The following is a 7,930-nucleotide window of genomic DNA, read 5'->3' as shown; positions in this document are numbered from 1 at the left end:
GTGCAATCTCCCAAGTTTCAAATATTGGCAACAAACTCCTGAGTTTTGAAGTACAGCAGAGGCTTCTGCCTTTCGACTTCTGCCTTAGACAATTTTCTACCTTAAGAGAAGCTCCCTCCCCCGACCAAATAATAAAAGTCTAACCAAATCATTACAAAGAAATTAACGGATAAATAGAAAAATAGAGCAGCTTCAACAATACCAGTCCCCAGATTTTCAAACATCAACAGCAATTCATTGAGTTCACTCTTGGACAGAAGGCAGTCAATTGGGTCCTTCTATTGGAGAAATACTTTTGCATTATTAAAGTGACACATGCTGCCAAACCGCCCCAAATAAGCTGTCATCCTACCTGCCCTCACACCCATAGGCTCCCTGTTGTAGAAAAGAAACGGGGGCGCAGAGCAGCGAGGGTCCTCTTTAACATCACAGAGCCCCCCAGCCACAGGTTTGCCACTCCACATTTTGGCACTTTCACGGTTATTTTGGCAGAAATAACTCAAGGAAGTTATGCAGCACCTGCCAGAATGCTGGGCAAATAGTAGGCACAATTGCATGTGTGCTGAGTGAGTCACGCATGAATGAATGAATTTAACTTCTTCCCTTAGATAGTACTTCCTACCAGGGAAAAGCAGGAGCTGTCCTTGCTATTCCAAAGCTGGATTTCTCCTGGCGGGCAAGGAAGACAAGGGAGGTAATGCAGAGTTCCTTTTCTGCGTGAACAGGTGGTCTTCCTGGCTTTTAAGGGAACATCATTGGCCCTGTCTGACTCATAACCAGAGAAAAAAGGATTCCGGCACTCGGCACCTCTGGGCTGGGTCGGCTTTGTCCTTGGGTTAGGACCTGAGATTGAGAGCAAGTCCTATACCCTTGCATTAATCCATAACCCAACTTTCCTTCTGTTTGGTGCCCTATTCTCAAAACAACTTGGCACAGAAAGTCAATGGCAACATGAGGAAGAAAGAGGGCTCTTTCTTCGCATGGCTGTGCAAGGCTATTTCTGTCCTGGGCCAGCAGCACACTGAGCATCTCGCTCTGGCGCCCAAGCCCCCAGGGGGCAGTGCAGTCTTTATTCTGGCTTGTTCAGGAGCTGAGGTCCCAGGAACCCCAACCCTCTCTGCTCTGGGGACTCTTCCTAGAATTTGACAAGGGGAAGAGATTGGCTCATCCAATTTCTCAAAGGTGCCACGATTGGCATTTTGAGCAGAACAATTCTGTTTTTGGAGCTTGCCCTACACAACGCGAGATGCCCACTAAATGCCAGGGGCGCCCCACAGTCAGAGTGAAGCCTCGCCACACACACACACACACACACACACACACACACACACTTCCAGTGCTGCTTGCAGGTGGGTAGCCTGGCCCCTGGTTGAGTGACAGGTCTAAGATCTCCCCTCTCCCTGTTTGATAACTCCTGGTCCAGAGTTCTTTCCAGCTGCATGTGAAGTGATGGATGCTCATGCACACGACCACGGGATGCCACAGCACCACAGAGCCGCAAAGCAGGCTGCCTTCTGTCTCAATGGCACAGAGAAACCAAGGCGAGGGAGAAAAACAACCTCACTGTGACCAGAGTGACCAAATTGGAGGCGGGGGAGGGACCACGTTCCCAGAGGACACATTTTCCTAGGTCGGGCTTAGCTGAGGAAGTCCCGCTGCCTGGCTGGTATCTGTCAGTGTGGCAGAGACTGCACTCCCACGGTCATCAGTGAGGAGCTGCAGCAGCCCAGGGGTCCAGACTTCATCTGGAGTCTCCAGCGGGCTCAGCGGGAGTGTGGGCAGCTCCGTCACAGGCTCCCGACCCCTTTCCAGGATCCTCACAGTCTCCGTTGGGAAGTATGACTGTCAGCGCCAGCTCCTCCTCAGGTTCCCGGAAGTTCCCTGAAACACAAGAGAGGCAATCACCCAATCAGAAGACAGAGTCTAGGAGCGAGCAAGCTAGGAACCAAAGGAAGGAAATTGGCCCCAGTGACTATCTACTCAAACACACAACAGAATACATATCAAAACCTTAAAAATGTACATACCCTTTGACCCAGCAATTCCACTTCTAGGATTTTATCCTAAGGAGATAATTAGGAATAATTAGTGGAAATGCTGCAGTGACCTTGCTACCAGGCTAGGGATGAAACAACAGGAGGGTGGCACCTCAGAGAGAAGGAAAGAACCTTGATGGCGTCACCGGGCCCCTGAACCAAGCGGCCCTGACGCTGACTCTACCGAGACATCCTTTGGGTGAGCTCATGAGTGCCCCTGCTGCTTGTGCTAGTTTGAGTCACCGTTTCTTTATCTGTAAATGAAATCAGTTACATCCTAACTGATTTGAAGTCCAACAAAGGAATTGAACGAATTAACTGGCTCACCCATATGATGGGAAATCTGAATATCAAGATCTGTGGATTGTTTCAGTGTCAATATCCCAAAATGATAATGGAGAGGTCGAAGTTACCATTTTTTGCAATTAAATTTTTTAAATACCTGATGCAGATTTTGTATACGATATAGAAGCGAATTTCTTAACATTTAAATAGTACAAGGAGATATAGACAGATGGATGGACAGAACGGGCCTACTCCAAATAGGAACTTTGAGTGATGGGATTAAGTAGATGATTTATAAATATTTGTGTTCCTTCTTTTGTACGTGTTGAGCTTTCAGTTAGGCAGAATTCTCAGGTGGCCTCCAAGATTACCGCCCTTCGGTGAACTCATCCTGCATAATCCCCTCCCTTGAGTGTGGGGGTGACTTGTGACTATGCCTGGGTGGTTACTCCCTTGTTTGGGCACCTTATATGGCAAAGGTGATGGAGAGTCACTCCTGTGATTATGTTACATTGTAGGAGCCTGAGGATCCCCCCCCAGACCCTCCCCCCTCCCCCGACTGAAGGAGCACCTGCCTGTGAGGGGAGGGAACTCTCAGAGCTGACAGTCAGCAAGAAGGCGGGGCCCTCAGTCCTCCGGAGGCAAACAAATGAATTCTGCCAACAATCAGATGAACTTGAAGGAGGACCTGGGCCCCTTCAAGGAATGAGCTGGCCCACGTTGAGGCAGCTGTGGGAGCCCCTGAACGGAGGCCCCACGAAGCTGTGCCCTGACCCCTGACCCTCGGAAAGTGTAAGGGGATAAATGGGTGTTGTTTTAAGCAGCTAAATCTGTGGTAATTTGTTACTAGGCAATAGAAGACTGATAATGATTTTTTTTTAAAAAAAGAGACACAATAGAAGTTCATTTTAAAGCACTACTCACTTTTTCTATAACAAAGCTATACTATTCAGTACACTCTGGAGTTGGGATCATGTACATTCAGCTGGTTACAACCTGAGCACCGTCAGGCGCCCCACAGCGACGTTTTGGTCAATGAGGTTATAAAGGAGCTGAAAAGCACAGGAGCACAGGCTATCCCTAGCGGGCAGCAGGATACACCCTCCAGGTTTGTGAGTGTGCTCCATGATGTCTGCACAGCGACAAACTCGCCTCGGATGCGTTTCTCCGATCGTATCCTCGTAGTGAAGCAGTAGACAACTTGTCAGTCCTCTCTGGGTCACAGCAAACACAGCCTACGGAGCACCTCTGTGGATCTATCTTTCCCTTTCCCTTCTTCCCTCGCCTCCCCTTTGCAGCCTGATGATTCTACCCCAGAAATGGCTCCGGGCTGGTGAGCTCCTTCCTCTCCAATCCAACACTGCCCCTCTTGGGCCAGGCCCCTCATCGTCCCTCCTGGGACTATGCAGTCCCCTCCTAGCTGGGTCTGCCTCTGGTGGCTCCCTGGCCGCCCAGTCCAGTCACCTCTCCAAACACAGCCCTCGTCTCCACGCCCTTGCTCAGAGCTGCTAGTGTCTCAGCTCTCTGCCTCAGCCTCGCTCTCAGCAGTCTCCTGCACCGCACCCTGGCACTCGGAACAGGGGTCCCTTTTCTGAGCGTGACATTAATCTGTTAAGCCTTTGTTCACAATGCTCCCTCTTCAAATCTTCCCATTTCTGACTAAGACAATCCCCTGACCCCCCCTCACTTGCTCTGTGAGGCCATGGGTCTGACTCTATGTGCCTCACCATGTCAATGGCCTATCCCAGTGGTCGGCAAACCATGGCTCGTGAGCCACATGCGGCTCTTTGGCCCCTTGAGTGTGGCTCTTCCACAAAATACCACGTGCGGGCGCGCACGAAAGTGCGATTGAAACTTCGTGGCCCATGCGCAGAAGTCGGTTTTCGGCCTGGGTGAGTCTATTTTGAAGAAGTGGCAGAAGAAGTGGGGGGTGTCGGTCGGTCGGGCGACGGGAGACACGGCGCAGGCGGGCCGTGGGATACCCAGCGTGGGGCAGGCGCACGCGATTCATGCACGGGTTGAGTGAGCCAGTCAGTCAGCGGTCTCATTGTGCAGTGGTTAGTGCTAGTTGTGTCCGCAAATCGTGCGCGGGTGACAAAAGTACCTATTCGAAGCATAAAGTTACCTGTATTTTTCCAACCAGCTGCAAATCCTACAGGTATTTTTGTCATCAACTTAGGAATTGTAATTATTTTGTGTTGGTGGCTTTATTTTAAAATAAAACATTTTTTTAGGTGCCTGTTTGAGATGGCTACAAAGAAGAAGCAAAGAAATCGGAAGACGAAAACCGTGAATTTAAAGTTGAATGAACCTACCTATATAGTTTAAGTTTAAAAAATTTGGCTCTCAAAAGAAATTTCAATCGTACTGTTGATATTTGGCTCTGTTGACTGATGCGTTTGTCGACCACTGGCCTATACTGCCTTCACTAGGCAGAGACTCCTGGGGCTAGACCCCTGTTGACCAAGCCCGTGTGCTGGCTCCTGGTGGCCGGGGCACCTCACTCTGCTCACTCCCACCCTGAACACATGGCCTGTGCCCCATGGATGTCAGTCCTCTCTCTCCCGAAGGTCCCTGTGCACGTGACCACTCTCTTAATCCCAAGCACCTGGCCCGCAGAGTCCAGGAGCAGGAAGCGACTCACTCACCCTGAGCTGGACCACTGGGGGAGGTGGTGGCAAACGGGTTCTTCCCCCGGCTCCAGGGACCCCAGGAGAAGCAGGCCAACAGCGCCGGGAGGCCGGGTCTCTCCCAGGCTCCTTCTGCTAAAAGGAACACAAAGTCCCAGAGGCAGCAGGTCACATGGTGCTTGACACAACTGAGAGATTTTCAGGTAAGCAAACCAAGAGCTTCAACTATTAACTGCCCTCGTTTCAACTGTCTGATTAAAAACAAAGATTCTGATTTGCAAAAGGGGGTGGAGTTTTTATACTTCAAACAAACAAACAAAAACACAAACAGCCCTGGCCATACGGCTCAGTTGGCTGGAGCGTCGTCCTGTACACCAAAAAGTTGTGGGTTCGATTCCAGCCAGGGCACAAACCTAGGTTTCAGATTTAATCTCCGGTGAGGGTGCTTTATATAAGGATTGCTTTATACATATTATATCACTTCTTCCTCACAAAGACTCTATGACCTAGGTTCCATGTTGGGGAAACTACCTTGATAAGAATGACATGATATGAATTACAATTATATAGCACCAAAGAAAATACTCAAGGAGCAGTAATTTCCCCGCTTTTTAGTTCAAACTATTTCTTAATATGAAAAGGCTTAATCTTTTTAAATAATCACATACAAAACACTTATATGCTGATTCTAGTTTCCTTATTATAGCATCACCTAAGTGATGTAGGGATCACTTAAGAGCCCCGACCTTGTGGAATAAGGTAACTGCAATGGAGTTACACACACACACAGACACACACAAAACACTCCAGGAAGCCAAAACAAAATCGGTGTTCGTTTTCCTTTACATGGGGCTTATTTACTCTTAATTTGCACCCAGTTCTAAAAAGTCTGGATTCCTAGTTTTTCAACCCATTGGCAGCTGGGTTAGGCATAAGCTGGGTAAGAGGGCATGTCAAGAGGCAGGCAATCAAAAGTATAAGAATAACCAGGAGGTAGTGAGGAAGGGGATTGGGAGACTTTAAAAAGCCACACGCAATTGCTAGGTAAACCTTAGCATCATGAATGTGTGAGCCCACTGCAAAAGCCCAGACAAAATTAGTGGACAAATAAATTAGTGGACAATAATCACGCTCATGACCTGTAGTCATTAGTAAAAGGTTTCAAATTGTTTAGTGTGTTTTTATAAAAGTAGAAATGAGTTTAATGCAGTAGAGATCAATTCAGTGTTTAAGAAGAGGTAAGGATTCTGCATGCCAGGAAGATCATGGGAAATGGGAATATAGTGGTGATTAAACTCATAAGGAAAAGTGACAAAACCATTGGTAAGAAACTAGAGAGTGGAGGTAGGTTTGAGGATTTCATTTTTGATCCTGTAAAGCAGTAAGGGAGGTCAGGGAAGACTTCTTGGAGGAGGAAGTCCAGTTCTGAATGATGAAATGGGGTTGGTCAGCTGAGGAGGTGAAATGAAAGAAAAGGCCTTGAAAGAAAGAGAGAGAGAGAGAGAGAGAGAGAGAGGAAGGAAAGAAGGAAGGAAGGAAGAGAAAAAAAGAAAGAAAGAAAGAAAGGAAAAGAAAGAAAAAAAGAAAGGCAGGCCTTTAAGGCTTTCATTCCAGGCAACTGCAATGTGTATACAAAAGCTTAGCAGGCCAGAGCAAGCTTGGCTTTGGGGGATTAAAAGCTATTTCCTGGGGAATGGGAGAAACTAAGGGCTCAGAATTTTTCCAGGCACCAGCTCCTTGGGTGTGGGGGAAGGTAGAAAATGTCCTCCCATGGGGCCAGGCCAACCATAAGAATGACAGTCCACCTCAGGACATTCCCTGTCTTTCTGGATGCAGGTTGTGGTTTCGAATTTACCCGGCTTCCTCACAGATGCAGCAGAAAGGGCTGTGGGCATGGGGGGTGGGGTGGGGGGGATGGTTAGGGCAGGTTCTATAGGTGAGAGGGATGGCCTCCACCTAGGCAGGCCAGGCTGGCAGGTAGGTCTGTGACATTTGTGACTTCAGAGGTACAGTTCTCCTTTCTGGAACCGCGCCCCCCCCCCCAAGTCTGGCACCTCGGGGTTGCTGATTAACACAGCAGTGTCCAGGGAGGCAGAGCACAGCCGCCTCTGTCTTCACAAGAAAGTTTGGCAGATAATGGAGGGAAGGCCAGAGGGCTTGGAGAAGAGCAGGTGCTGGAGGTGGGGGAAGCAGGGAGTGCAAAGAATGCTCCGGTATCTCCCAGCTGTGCCAGAGCCAGCTATACTTAAGGTCTGTATTTTAATCCGAGGACGCTGGAAACTCCTGGAAAACCTTGTGTACCAGGAGGGAGGAGATTCTGACTCTTCTGTGGATGGCAGCAGAAGAAGACCCTCACTCTGCTCCCCAAACTCCAGGAGAGCGTGAAGGGAAGGGAGGTGGCACTGCAGTGGCTGCACAAGCAGGGCGGGTAGCCAAGAGGGACTCGAAAATTCTGTGTCCTCAGTCAGTCCCTCACACCCTTTCCCCACACCTCCACGTCCCAGCACCTATTCCTTGCCTTCTTCCTATGACCCGCGGCGCTTACGCACTGAGCCTCTCCACCTTCGCATCCTTAGCTGCGCAGCGTCCTAGGAGGTCCAGGCACCACCGTTCCCCGCCCTCCAGTCCTAATTCGGTCCTAATCCCGCCTTGAAATGTGTGTACCCCAAGGCTTTCCCATCTCCTCCCACTCCTCTCTCCCCGCAGCTCCCAGATCTTTGACCAGCTCAGTACAATCCTCTTGCTCCATCAACTTCCTCCGCCTTCTGTTCGTTCCCTCGGCTTTCTCAAGCCACTGTCCCCCATGCTTTCAGGATCCTCCCGGGACAAGCTCGACCCCTGGCCCAGGGCCTGCTCCGCGCTAGCTGGGAGGACCAATGCTAGGCACCTCCCCGCTCGGGGCCTCAGTTTACCTCGGTGCACCAGGGGGCTGGCCTAAAGAGTTCCAACTTCGGGGCCTTCCCCCAGCCACCGCCCGCC

General features: G+C 49.8%; 1 long non-coding RNA gene across 1 annotated transcript; it reads right to left on the bottom strand.

Moving 5' to 3' along the window:
* Nucleotides 1-5,319, bottom strand: LOC102761763. The gene is made up of 2 exons (XR_001513311.1): nt 4,970-5,319; nt 1-1,881 (listed from the first exon to the last, which is right to left on the bottom strand). It is a non-coding gene; the product is annotated as an uncharacterized LOC102761763 (long non-coding RNA).
* Between the last annotated feature and the right edge of the window lie 2,611 nt (nt 5,320-7,930).

Source organism: Myotis davidii, unplaced genomic scaffold, assembly GCF_000327345.1.
Source record: "Myotis davidii unplaced genomic scaffold, ASM32734v1 scaffold370, whole genome shotgun sequence".
Taxonomy (NCBI): Eukaryota; Metazoa; Chordata; class Mammalia; order Chiroptera; family Vespertilionidae; genus Myotis; species Myotis davidii.
Note: the sequence above shows the minus strand (reverse complement) of the source record. Positions and strands in the feature narration are given on the sequence as shown.